The sequence below is a fragment of the Neoarius graeffei genome, chromosome 2 (genome assembly GCF_027579695.1).
Source record: "Neoarius graeffei isolate fNeoGra1 chromosome 2, fNeoGra1.pri, whole genome shotgun sequence".
NCBI classification, from domain to species: domain Eukaryota; kingdom Metazoa; phylum Chordata; class Actinopteri; order Siluriformes; family Ariidae; genus Neoarius; species Neoarius graeffei.
In genome coordinates, this window is record NC_083570.1 from 105,884,712 (window position 1) to 105,899,248 (window position 14,537).

General features: G+C 42.5%; 1 protein-coding gene across 1 annotated transcript in view; it reads left to right on the top strand.

Annotated features, from left to right (window-relative positions):
• The first annotated feature begins 11,418 nt into the window (after nt 1-11,418).
• Nucleotides 11,419-14,537, top strand: part of tmem65 (transmembrane protein 65) — a 31,832-nt gene continuing 28,713 nt past the window's right edge. Inside the window, exon 1 of the mRNA XM_060915325.1 lies at nt 11,419-11,658. The gene's annotated coding sequence lies outside the window, so the exon portion shown is untranslated. The remainder of the gene's footprint in view (nt 11,659-14,537) is intronic.

Here is a 14,537-nt window from a genome sequence, read left to right on the forward strand (position 1 = left end):
CGGAAAAATTGCACATTACAGGTAGACTCTGTATATATACACACACACACACACATATATATATATATATATATATATATATATATATATATATATATATAAATAATATTTATATATAAATAAGTATGCATAAAAATAGTTTTAAGGCCTATATTATTGCACATAATAATTGCATCGATGAGAGATGGCAGAGGTAGTAGTGGTGAAGTAGTACAAATTAAACGACAAACAGATTATTGGTGCTACGTTACAAGTTGTGGGTGTTATACAGTCTGACAGCAGTAGGTATGAATGACCTGCGGTGTATCTCCTTCTTACACCGTGGGTGTAGCAGTCTACTACTAAAAGAGCTGCTTAAAGCCCCCACAGCCTCATGTAGGGGGTGAGAGGGGTTATCCATGATTGAGGTCAGCTTGGCGAACATCCTCCTCTCACCCACCACCTCAATGGAGTCCAGAGGACAGTCCAAGACTGAGCCAGCCCTTCTGACCAGTTTATTAAAGGACCAGAGTGCGAAATATGGGGGGGTGTGGGGGGGTCCGACCCTCCCGATTAACCCATGAGACCCCCTGAAAGCCTCAAATGCTAAATTGTGGGGGGGTCTCAAATTTCATTAAAATAAATAAAATAAAATTATAATAGTACATATTATTGTTACTAATGGTCATTAAAATGTTTTCTAAGCTCACAATGCCATAGGCCTATTCAGAATTCAATCACTGGCCAAGCGAGCCAGCTGTCTAGTGCCCGTATGTAAATTAGCCATGCGCTGAGGTGCACGCGCCAAACAGACGATAGAGGTAATAGAGTTGAGTACCGTATTGAAAATGGCTAGCAAGCGAAAGCTACAGAGTGTATCACTAGCACACTTTGGGTTCATCACATCTAAAAAGGTGGCACTGAGAGATGAAGCTGCTGCTGCAGTGGGCACACTCCCTGGTAGAAGAGAAGAGCCAACAGAAGAGCCTAATCTCCCTCCCTGTCAAGAACAAGATGAGGCCGAGTCCGTGACCGTTTCTCTAGCCGAGTGTTCCGAAGAAGCAGCAGGTGCTGAGGTAATGTCAGTCAGTGCTGCTAGCACAAGTGACCTGCCGACTGGTTGGACAATGAAACAGGTGGAAGAGTGGAAAGACCGTAACTCTTGGCTTGACTTTAAGGCCTATGTGTGTGCGTTGGCCTGTGTGTGTGTGTGCGCGAGAGAGAGAGAGGAGAGAGAAAGAGCGCACCCGCCGTGGTGCTGTGTGGCTTGTTGTAGGCTGTCTGTAGCATCCACTGTGGTGTTTTCTTTTTTCACCTTGAGTTTGTATTTGCACAAAGACGTACTGTATCTTTCTAAATGATCGTAATCGCTAAATGGATGGTTAAATAGTGTCATACAATTGGTCACACTGCAGGCTTTCAAGTGCACCGGTTGCGTGACGAAACCTTTATCATTTATTCAGTCGCTTTTGTAAACGCACCAGATAGGTAGCATTTGTTATTGCGTCTGCACTGTAATATAGGCCTACAACTTTGCATTGAAGAAAAAATTTTTTGCGCAAAAATTCGAAGATGGGGACCCCCCCGAATATCGATGGGTATTTCGCACACTGTAAAGGACCCATGGCATGGTGGTTTGTTGATGCTTTAAATGGGCTCGTGGAGGTTTCCGGATGTTATATCCACAGCCTTTCTCGAAATGAACCCTCAGCATGTAGATATAGCCTCCTGGGAGAAAGCCCCATTTCAGCGCTTTTCTCAGTGCGTCGTTTTGCTAATGGGAAGCATGGAGGCGGGGAAGGGTAGAGGGTGGGGGCGGGCCATGGGGGGAGGGGCTTGACCAAGCTGCGGGCATGCTACCTGTGTGTGAACAGTAGCAATGGCAGGTCAAGCAACAGTCCAAGCTTTCACTTTTGACCCGGAGTCCGACCCCGAAGCAGAAGCGCAAGCAGTTGAACAAATTGTAAATCACCGACTTCAGCAGGAGTACCTTCAGCGCAGAGTACCTGGCTAACTGCAGGAAGCGGTTAGCTGCACAGCTAATGTAGCCATTGCAAGGCTAACGCACCGATTTTAAAACACGGCAAAACGACTTAACAGTTATACACTTATTTGTTCGGTGTTTGTGGCTGATGCGGCAGGGATGCTTGGTACGGACCCAGGCTTCAGTGACAGTTGATGTGCAAAACCTGCCCTGTACTGTCCCAAGTTGTGGAAACATTCATCAGGAAAATGCTTCCGACAAACATACACCGTCTTAGGTAGACTCGACGGCGTATTATTGGAGTAAATAAAATTAAGCCACTGCGTCTTCAGGGGCTCTCCTGTCGGCAGGAAAAACAGACTCTTTTCTGTGTTGTCACATCCATGTACAGCGCAATTTCCATGTTTCGCTCGCTTAGGTGGTGCCATGTTGTTGTGTCCTCTCTGGTCTCCTCACTACAAAATTGAAGTGACGTATCTATGGTGGCAACTTTTGAGCTGGGCGGGCAATCCATACAGTGGGTGGGAATCCGGGGGGGGCGTGGGGATCATCTCCCTTGCTGATGTAGTAAAGGGAAGAGCCTATCAACGTGCCATTTTGACGCGCCATTCTCAAATGTTGACAAAGGGTGGGCATAGTTTGGTTTACACATTATGACATTTCTAGCGGGCGGCACGGTGGTATAGTGGTTAGCGCTGTCGCCTCACAGCAAGAAGGTCCTGGGTTCGAGCCCTGGGGCCGGCGAGGGCCTTTCTGTGCGGAGTTTGCATGTTCTCCCCGTGTCCGCGTGGGTTTCCTCCGGGTGCTCCGGTTTCCCCCACAGTCCAAAGACATGCAGGTTAGGTTAATTGCTGACTCTAAATTGACCGTAGGTGTGAATGTGAGTGTGAATGGTTGTCTGTGTCTATGTGTCAGCCCTGTGATGACCTGGCGACTTGTCCAGGGTGTACCCCGCCTCTCGCCCGTGGTCAGCTGGGATGGGCTCCAGCTTGCCTGCGACCCTGTGGAAGGATAAAGCGGCTAGAGATAATGAGATGAATGAGATGAGACATTTCTAGCCACTGGGGTGACTTAAGAAGGTCAGAGAAACTCATTTTAACGTTAAACCTCAGAAAGTGAAAATTTCATGCCATGGGACCTTTGTTCCTTCCTGTCCCTCTCTGAACTTCCACAGCCCCAGCAGACCACAGCGTTGAAAATCGCTGATGCTACCACAGAGTCATCAAAAGTCCTAAGCAGTGTCCTGCACACACCAAAAGACCTCAGTCTTCTCAACAGGTGGAGACGACTTTGGCCCTTCTTGTACAGGACATCTGTGTTGTTAGTCCAGTCCGGTTTGTTGTTGAGGTGAACACCCAGGTATTTGTACTCCTCCACGATCTCAATGTCCAAACCCTGGATGTTCACTGGTGCAATTTGAGGAACCGTCCATCTGAAATCGATCACCACCTCCTTTGTCTTGCTGGCGTTGATGCGCAGGTGGTTCAGTTCGCACCAGGTGACAAAGTTGGTGATGACCTCTCTGTACTCCAGATCGTCCCCCTCTGACACGCGTCCAACGATGGCTGTATCATCTGAGAACTTTTTTTTTTCACATTCTGATGTTTGATGTGAATGTTAACTGATGCTCTTGACCTGTATGTGCATAAATGTAGGCATTTCACTGCTGCCACGTGATTGCCTGATTTAGATAACTGCACAAATGAGCAAGTGTCCCTCAGAAAGTGGATCACCATCATCATGAAATTGACTAATGACTAATGATCGCCCTCTAGAGGCGAAACCATGCATCTGCAGCCTTTAAAGCCAATTCAAACGAGAAGCTGCGATTAAGAAGCCAGTTTTGGCTTCAGAGTCCAGATATTTATAGTGGGAACTATTATGCTTAAATTGAATAATTATGCAAGCTTTCCTCACAAAAACACAGACGCTATAAATCAGACAAGCCTCAGTTGTAAGCTAAAGACTTTTACTTGAGGTAAATTTAGTTTTTTGGACTAATATATGGGAAATGTAGTGCGTTCGCGAACATTTTTATAGCATGTTCCGGGTAGAAGTACTACATTTCCCATAATGCACAACGTTAGTTGCACGCAAATAAGCACATTTTGATTGGATGTTTCTTCATCTGTTGACTCTTCGTCAGCCAATCAGAAAATCAAATAACCGGTTCCGGATTTCGAGAGTTAAAAATAAAACGCGGTGTTGCCAGGTCCACTTTTATCCCAGTGAAATTCATACTCTGCGATATTCTTTCAAGTACAAACTGTAAATAAAAACGGAATACAATAATTTACAAATCTCAAAAACTGATATTGTATTCACAATAGAACATAGACAACATATCAAATGTCGAAAGTGAGACGTTTTGAAATTTCATGCCAAATATTGGCTCATTTGAAATTTCATGACAGCAACACATCTCAAAAAAGTTGGGACAGGGGCAATAAGAGGCTGGAAAAGTTAAAGGTATAAAAAAGGAACAGCTGGAGGAAAAAGAGCATCTTGGAGTGGCAGCGGCTCTCAGAAGTAAAGATGGGAAGAGGATCACCAATCCCCCTAATTCTGCGCCGACAAATAGTGGAGCAATATCAGAAAGGAGTTCGACAGTGTAAAATTGCAAAGAGTTTGAACATATCATCTACAGTGCATAATATCAATAAAAGATTCAGAGAATCTGGAAGAATCTCTGTGCGTAAGGGTCAAGGCCGGAAAACCATACTGGGAGCCCGTGATCTTCGGGCCCTTAGACGCCACTGCATCACATACAGGCATGCTTCTGTATTGGAAATCACAAAATGGGCTCAGGAATATTTCCAGAGAACATTATCTGTGAACACAATTCACCGTGCCATCCGCCGTTGCCAGCTAAAACTCTATAGTTCAAAGAAGAAGCAGTATCTAAACACGATCCGGAAGCGCAGACGTCTTCTCTGGGCCGAGGCTCATTTAAAATGGACTGTGGCAAAGTGGAAAACTGTTCTGTGGTCAGACGAATCAAAATTTGAAGTTCTTTATGGAAATCAGGGACGCCGTGTCATTCGGACTAAAGAGGAGAAGGACGACCCAAGTTGTTATCAGCGCTCAGTTCAGAAGCCTGCATCTCTGATGGTATGGGGTTGCATTAGTGCGTGTGGCATGGGCAGCTTACACATCTGGAAAGACACCATCAATGCTGAAAGGTATATCCAGGGTCTAGAGCAACATATGCTCCCATCCAGACGACGTCTCTTTCAGGGAAGACCTTGCATTTTCCAACATGACAATGCCAAACCACATACTGCATCAATTACAGCATCATGGCTGCGTAGAAGAAGGGTCCGGGTACTGAACTGGCCAGCCTGCAGTCCAGATCTTTCACCCATAGAAAACATTTGGCGCATCATAAAACGGAAGATACGACAAAAAAGACCTAAGACAGTTGAGCAACTAGAATCCTACATTAGACAAGAATGGGTTAACATTCCTCTCCCTAAACTTGAGCAACTTGTCTCCTCAGTCCCCAGACGTTTACAGACTGTTGTAAAGAGAAAAGGGGATGTCTCACAGTGGGAAACATGGCCTTGTCCCAACTTTTTTGAGATGTGTTGTTGTCATGAAATTTAAAATCACCTAATTTTTCTCTTTAAATGATACATTTTCTCAGTTTAAACATTTGATATGTCAACTATGTTCTATTCTGAATAAAATATGGAATTTTGAAACTTCCACATCATTGCATTCCATTTTTATTTACAATTTGTACTTTGTCCCAACTTTTTTGGAATCAGGGTTGTATATGCACTGGGTTTATGATTAAAATGATTATTTGAAAATGTCACTCAAATATCCCTTTATCAATAAATCAGTGCATAAGTGATACGGTATTTATGACAATTTCTTAAATGCTATAGCACTGTTATTGTTCAGAAAGTGCTGATGTAATCTTTTCTCTGATAGTAATTTGGCAGTAATTCTTTGGCATTTATATACAGTGAATTCACTGGGACTTGTATGGCGGACGCTCAACATAAAATGACTTGAAAACATTTTTATTAAACAATGAAAAACTTACAATAACTGATATAGTGAATTATTATACATGCAGGACACTCTTTTGATAGAATAAAAACGTGTCCCATTCCCCTCTATTCATTCGGTTTGATAGCATGCAATATTGTTAGCGTATCGCTTATCCTACATCACTCTATCCAATGGAAAATGAGCATTGAATATGGTTTACGATATTCCACTGTTGTCAAGACAACATGACATCACACGCCAGAGACGTAAAACTTCCGTGCTAGCGAGTGACTGTGACAATTTGTAAACAAACATGGCCGCCAGGTTTGCGTCGTTAAATACAGAAGAATTTGAAAGAAATTTGAAAGAGAAAGACGCGTTGAACACCCAGAAGAAGAAGAAATCTTTATTTGTCACATGCACACTTCAAGCACAGTGAAATGCATCCTCTGCAGTTAACTCATCTGAAGCAGTGAACACACGCGCCCAGAGCAGTGGGCAGCCACACCAGAGCACCCGGGGAGCAGTCAGGGGTTAAGTACCTTGCTCAAGGCCGCCCCACATCAACCTAACTGCATGTCTTTGGATTGTGGGAGAAACCGGAGCACCCGGAGGAAACCCACGCGGACACGGGGAGAACATGCAAACTCCACACAGAAAGGCCCTCGCCAGCCACGGGGCTCGAACCCGGACCTTCTTGCTGTGAGGCGACAGCGCTAACCACTACACCACCGTGCCGCCCTGTATGTACCGGTATAATAATAAGAATATTGGCTGCCATTGGCTGAATATTGGCTGCCATTTTTCATGGTATATCAGATATATTGGTATATCTGATATACCACTCAATGCCAGCCAATATTATTTAAATATCCTATGAGGAAATGTTTATAAAACATTTATGGAAGGAGTCTCCAGTGTCCCTGTGCAGTAACCGTTTTTCCTCAATGGGAAAGTCTTTAGGACAGACGAGTTTGTGTTTGTTACAAACATTTAATCACTGCAAAAATGTTCCACATCGACACATTTTTAAAACGTGCCTAGTTTTCTGAAAGAAGAGGTTTATTTAACAGTGATGGAAGGAGTCTCCAGTGTCAGCGCTTTGTAACAGACAGGAGTCAAGCTGTAACTTTAAGCCATTAGAAAGTAGGAGTGTAAAGATGCACTTCAGATTTAATTTCATTCTGGATTCATGATTTAATTAAATTCTCAGAATACGCCGAACAAAATTTTAATGATGAAAGTGAAAAATTATGACTGAACAGACACCTTGTTCATCCATCATTATCAATACCCGTTATCCTTCAGGGTCACAGAGGAAGCTGGAGCAAATCCTAGCTGACATCTGGTGAGGTACATCCTGGGAAGCTAACCAATTTATCACAGGTATCATAGTCAGATTCACACCTATGGGTGATTTTAGAGAAATGAAATGACCTAATTTGCATGTCTTTGGACTGTGGGAAGAAACCAGAGCACTCGGAGGAAACCCACACAGGCCTGAAGAGAACATGAAAGCCCCACACAGAAAATCCCCAGTCGGCTGCAAAGGTTCCAACCCAGAACCTTCTTGCTGTGAGGCGACAGTGATCACTGCACCACCATGCCGCCCAAGATCCCTTTTTATTTCTGCATAATAAACAATGCAAAACAATGTGCATCTCTGACTGTATAAAACTAAATGCATTTTAAAAACTGCTACAAACAAACAGAGCTTTAACGTTGTACAAGATGTACTACAGGTTCATGATATCTCATCTCATCTCATTATCTCTAGCTGCTTTATCCTGTTCTACAGGGTCGCAGGCAAGCTGGAGCCTATCCCAGCTGACTACGGGCGAAAGGCGGGGTACACCCTGGACAAGTCGCCAGGTCATCACAGGGCTGACACATAGACACAGACAACCATTCACACTCACATTCACACCTACGGTCAATTTAGAGTCACCAGTTAACCTAACCTGCATGTCTTTGGACTGTGGGGGAAACCGGAGCACCCGGAGGAAACCCACGCGGACACGGGGAGAACATGCAAACTCCACACAGAAAGGCCCTCGCCGGCCACGGGGCTCGAACCCGGACCTTCTTGCTGTGAGGCGACACCACCGACCACTACACCACCGTGCCGCCCCACGATATCTTAAATATATAAATAAATTTGTGCATCGTTGTACCCCCATTAGAAAGTCTTCAGGACACATAACTTTGCCTTTTTTGGTTTCTCGGTAAAGTGATAAGCTGCATTTTTTTTTCTCTCATTAAATTGAAGAGAAAGCGAGGGAAAGTGTTTATAACTGTAACTGATAACAGAAAATTTGACAGTAAATGTAACTATAAACCTAAAAACGTGTGGTGGTGGTGCTCTTTATTACAATTTGTTATTTATTAGTTGGCATATTAGTCAAGTAAGAGGACTAGGAAAGCTTGCAACTGGTTTTGGCCAGTTTGTTTGCTAATTGTTTTAGCTAGTTTCGGTTAAGGGGTGGCATGGTGGTGTAGTGGGTAGCACTGTTGCCTCACAGCAAGAAGGTCCTGGGTTCGAGCCCAGCGGCCGACGAGGGTTTTTCTGTGCGGAGTTTGCATGTTCTCCCCGTGTCCGCATGGGTTTCCTCCGGGTGCTCCGGTTTCCCCCACAGTCTAAAGACATGCAGGTTAGGTTAACTGGTGACTCTAAATTGACCGTAGGTGTGAGTGTGAATGGTTGTTTGTCTCTGTGATGACCTGTCGACTTGTCCAGGGTGTACCCCGCCTTTCGCCCGTAGTCAGCTGGGATAGGCTCCAGCTTGCCTACAACCCTGCAGAACAGGATAAAGCGGCTAGAGATAATGGATGGATGGATAGTTCCAATTAAATCTTTGAAAATTATCTTTGCTCGCACATCTGCTTCTTGTTTCCATAAGGTTATCCTGATCAGTGATGTATTGCTTCATCACCCGTTGATGTTATTCTGTCTACATCTTCCAGTTATTTAGCTACAACACTCTCTTGAACATGGATATACACTCACCGGTTACTTTAATAGGAACTTGTTTTTGATTCTAAGATTCCTGTTCTTGGCTGGCAGGAATGGAACCCAATGTGTTGCACGCTGAGATACTTTTCTGCTCACCATGGTTGTAAAGAGTTACTATATCCTTCCTGGCAGTTCAAACCAATCTGGCCATTTTCCTCTGAGCTCTCTTATCAACAAGGTGTTTGTTTCCACCCACAGAACTGTCGTTCACTCACTCATTGTTTTTTTTTTTTTCGCACCATTCTGTGTAAACTCTAGAGACTGTTGTGTGTGAAAACCCCAGTAGATCAGCAGTTTCTGAAATACTCAAACCAGTCCATCTGGCACCAAGTGAAAGTCACACTTTGAGATCACAGTTTTTCCTATTCTGATGTTTGAAGAAGTGAGCATTTACTGAAGCTCTTGATTTGTATCTGTGTGATTTGATGCATTGTGCTGCTGTCAAGGGATTGGCTGATTAGAGGACTGCAAAACAGCAGGTGGGTGTACTGTATGGGTGTTCTTAATAAAGTGGCAGGTGAGTGTACATTCATGTTTGTCTTTCAATAAACTGAGAAACATCTCTGAACAGCCGTATCTGCGTCAGTGATTGTTGGTCCCGGATTGCTCCATGAAGCGGCACAGGTCTATATTTTTAGATCATAGTTTGTCAATTCAACCTCCTTCAGGACAGACAGATCAAAACCTATCAGTTAGGTTGAGCCAGTAAGGTTCAGGGTCTTTCCCAAGGGCCCAAGAGTGGCAGCTTGGTGGTGCTGGGGCTCGAATTCATCCATGTTTATTTTCTTATTACAGCATGACATGAAGTGTTTTATTCTTAACATGCTGTATTTCTGTAAATACTGTAAAAATCTGAATCGGTGTATGTATATATGTATGATTTGGCAGGTGAAAAAACATCATGTATAGTTTTTTATACCCTCAATCTGAAGGTACCAAACTTCAGCTTGGGGTTCTATACCGTGCATACCGTTTTCAGGTCTGTCGCACATCAACTTCCTGTTTACTGACTGAATGTATTTACGAAACATATAGTGTGGATTTACAACATTTTCGTAACACTTTTCTCAGCAACTACAAATCACAACTGTTTGATATTTGGTATCGAGCTTCAGCTTGGGGTTCGATACCATGTCTACCGTTTTCAGGTCTGTCGCACATCAACTTCCTGTTTACTGACAATGTATTTACGAAACATATTGTGTGGATTTTAATGCTATTTCAAGAAGCAAAATGCTATTTCAAAATGACAGTTTACCACAATGCTATTTGAAATCCCTGGGGAGAGACACTGCTCTTTGTTTCAGGGTTAATTATTTGTTGAAGTCAACATTCATGATAAGTGTCCTATTTCTTCATTTTCTTGAATTCTGATATAAGCGAGAGCAGCGGGATACGTAAGTGAACAGTAGGTCATAGTTGAGCTTGTTGGTAACCAAGTAATCGAGTTTATCTATCTGGGTCATAAACTTTCTTCTACCAATGATGGCTCTGTGCCTGTTCAGTATAGGATTGGCCTTGTTTAGGCAGCATTTGAGAGGAATAAAGATCTCCTCACCTCTGTGTTACCTACCAAATTAAGGCTAAAATTTACAAAACATACATACTACCAATCCTGCTCTATGGGTTGGACTGTGTTAATTGGACAACAGTGGTTCTAAAAAGAGTTGAAACCTTCCAAAATCACATCATGAGATTCATGACAAACAAACGCCCGTCCGATCACATAAGGATCCAAACTCTTCTTGAAACAACTGGAAAATTTAAACCCAATTCTCATCAAAAGAAGAAACCTTTATTTGTCACATGCACAATTCAAGCACAGTGAAATTCATCCTCTGCATTTAACCCATCTGAAGCAGTGAACATACACGCACACACGGAGCAGTGGGCAGCCACACCAGAGTGCCCGGGGAGCAGTCAGGGGTCAGGTACCTTGCTCAAGGGCACCTCAGCCCAAGGCCGCCCCACGTCAACCTAACTGCATGTCTTTTGGGGGAAACCGGAGTACCTGGAGGAAACCTACACAGACATGGGGAGAACATGCAAACTCCACACAGAAAGGCCCTCGCCGGCTGCTGGCTTCGAACCCAGAACCTTCTTGCTGTGAGGCGACCGTGCTAACCACTACACCACCGTGCCACCCTAAAAAGCAAAACACTCGAACTTTATGGACACATCAAACATTGTAAAAAAAAAAAAAAGGCTTGTCAAAAATATGTTTAGAAGGAATGATAACTGGTAAAAGAAGCAGGGGAGCCCAATGAAAAAGGTGGTATGATAGCATCTACAATTGGTCAGAGCTCTAAACCACGCCACTCAGAACCAGGACCTCTGGAGAGAACTAAATCATGTGGTTGCACATTCTGCCACAGGTGGAGATAGTGTTCTATAATAAGAGTTTCTGGAGTGTTTCTGAGCTGCAGATCTGGCAACCTGGATTCATGGTTTCCATTTGACTCATCTGGGGCGAAGAACCTTGGTCAGCTTGTGCAAAGGGAGTTCCTGTCCATGTGCTTATCACTATTACACTATCACAACTCTGTTTTTAAAATAGTGTATCATTTATCGTCTCTCCTGATTGCCATGCGTGGAAATCTGTGGAATCTAGGAGCTTCAAAACATCAACAACAACAACAACACCAACAGAGATGATGAATTAAGCACCATTATCTTCTCGGTGAGATATGCAAATTCCTCTTTGATCTCATTTGCATAAATCTGTGACTATTTTAATTTCTGTTTCTGGTAAAAGCTGAAAGTTAAACCTCCATGATAGTCGTGAAGACTTCACATCAGCTTCTTCTCCACATTAGTGTCTTTTCTCCAGTTAGAAAGATCTTTATAATTATTTAATAATGCAATCCAGATGTGTTAAAGCATTCACAAAAGGTCCAGAGCATCAGTCTATATTCTATTCACTTTATAGTGTATGAGTTACTTTCTCGAGTTTCATAATCATGTCTAAAAGCTGGATAGAGACTCTCCAGTATAGTCAGGATCTCCCAGAATGCATTGCAGTACAGACCAGGACTGGAGCTGTGTCACTGGATCTGCGTGAATGGATGTAAATATCAGGGTACACAAGGTCAAAGGTCATACGGTAATACAGTATAATCAGGAAGCATCTCAGGTTCATGAACGTCATGAGAACTTGCTTGCGATACTGAGTACTGAAACATTACAGTATGTACACTACCGTTCAAAAGTTTGGGGTCACCCAGACAATTTTGTGTTTTCCATGAAAAGTCACACTTTTATTTCCCACCATAAGTTGTAAAATGAATAGAAAATATAGTCAAGACATTTTTCTGGCCATTTTGAGCATTTAATCGACCCCACAAATGTGATGCTCCAGAAACTCAATCTGCTCAAAGGAAGGTCAGTTTTATAGCTTCTCTAAAGAGCTCAACTGTTTTCAGCTGTGCTAACATGATTGTACAAGGGTTTTCTAATCATCCATTAGCCTTCTGAGGCAATGAGCAAACACATTGTACCATTAGAACACTGGAGTGAGAGTTGCTGGAAATGGGCCTCTATACACCTATGGAGATATTGCACCAAAAACCAGACATTTGCAGCTAGAATAGTCATTTACCACATTAGCAATGTATAGAGTGGATTTCTGATTAGTTTAAAGTGATCTTCATTGAAAAGAACAGTGCTTTTCTTTCAAAAATAAGGACATTTCAAAGTGACCCCAAACTTTTGAACGGTAGTGTATAGATAGTTTTCACTGACGTCACGGCATTCTGGGGAACGCCCTCCAGCCACCATATTGTGGGGCAAACAAAGGACCATCGCCATTACCAGCTACATTATCTCGGACGAATTTATGAAGTTATATAGTCAGTTTTCTAAAATAAAGATCAATGTCGGCAAAATCAAGCAAACGGAAGTATATGGATACATTAGACGACATCTCACGACAACGGTATGCAGCCAAACTGGCCTTGATTGGGGGAATTGACCCCTACGAAGTGGACAAAGATGCATTTTCCAGTGACTATTCCATATCGTACCCTGATATTGTGAACTATTTCGTGAATAGTAAAAGTGCCTACACACTTGGCGACCTCAAAGCATACAAGTCGCTGGAGTCATACAATTATTTTGTCTGTGGCTGGGTCCGTGAAGTCCACCATATAAAAACAAGTGACAGTCATGTCCTAATTACAGCCAAGGTATGTAAACATTGGAATTCTAGAGCTCTCAACACTGCATATAAATATATGTGTGTGTATAATATCGAGTTGATTTAAGACTATTATGAATACTGTGCAATATTACTTTGCATCGGAAAGCTGCGCACATTTGCGCGAAGCTGCGCAAATGTGCGCAGCTTTCCGATTCACTGTTTTTTTCTCATCCTTATACTTCCTATGTTTCATGGACTGTAACGGATTTGCTTATTTAGTAATTTTAATACAGAATTTACTTTGAAATTATAATCAGACACTCCAACGCCCCCCCCTAAAAAAATCGGATCTGCGCGATTCAGCTGTGAAAAAGGCGGCATCCCCCAAAAGGCGCGCTGTTTGCATCCCTGCATACAGAATAGACCTAAAATGTTTTTGGACAATTCCAGCGTTATGGACGTGACACTTGAACTCAAAATGGCAACAAATGACCCAGTGCATGTTTTATTGTCTCCCGGTATTTAAACAGGTGTTGCATATTTTAAGGCTGTACCATACTGGAGAAGTGATAGAACAAGAACAATTCCCATAGTACATCTAGGACATGCCAGAAAATGCCAATAAAAGATGCGTTATGGATGTGACAGAAAAAGTATCACTTTTCTTGGGTGACTGTACATTTTTATCAAACTCTGTGAAATCGTAAACCTAATGTCAAAATGGAGATATCCATTTGATAGAGGGGTCCAAGGTGAATATTAAAAAATCTTTGTTTAAAATATTTTGTATTTCATGCAGAGTTTCAGAAGGAAAAGTCAGCGTTATGGATGTGACGAAATTCCGTTATGGATGTGACGCGTCTGAAATAGACATGGCATATGTTTAGAAAATCAGCAATTTAACCACCATAACCCTTTGAAAAACTCTCTAAATATCAGCTAAAACTATCAAAGTTCTTAAATAATATTTAGGATGGCTATTGTTTTGCTGTTTTGTGGATTTTAGCATACATTTCTGTGGCTTGTGGCAATAATATAGAATTGTACATGATCAAAGTTGATTTTAGCTTGGGTTTTACATTATAAGAAAGAAAGACTGACAGTGACATATTAGGTTGGTTACAAATTGGTTCAACTTATTCACATCTGTAAAATACAGGCCTAGGTGATATCTCTGGGAGTGGTTTTGATGTATTACATGTTGCTTTATTTTTGCATGGTGAGGTTGACATTTACATGGAATTGCCCTTTTCAAAAATGACCCTTGCGTGAATGAAGTGACAAGTGTCAAATAGAAACGTGACAAACGAGCGATATTAAGTGTACATTACAATGTAAATGTACACTCAGCGGTTCCAGTTAGGCATTCTCCAGAGATTATTTACATGATGTTTTGGTTTCCAGAAACAAACTTGAACACA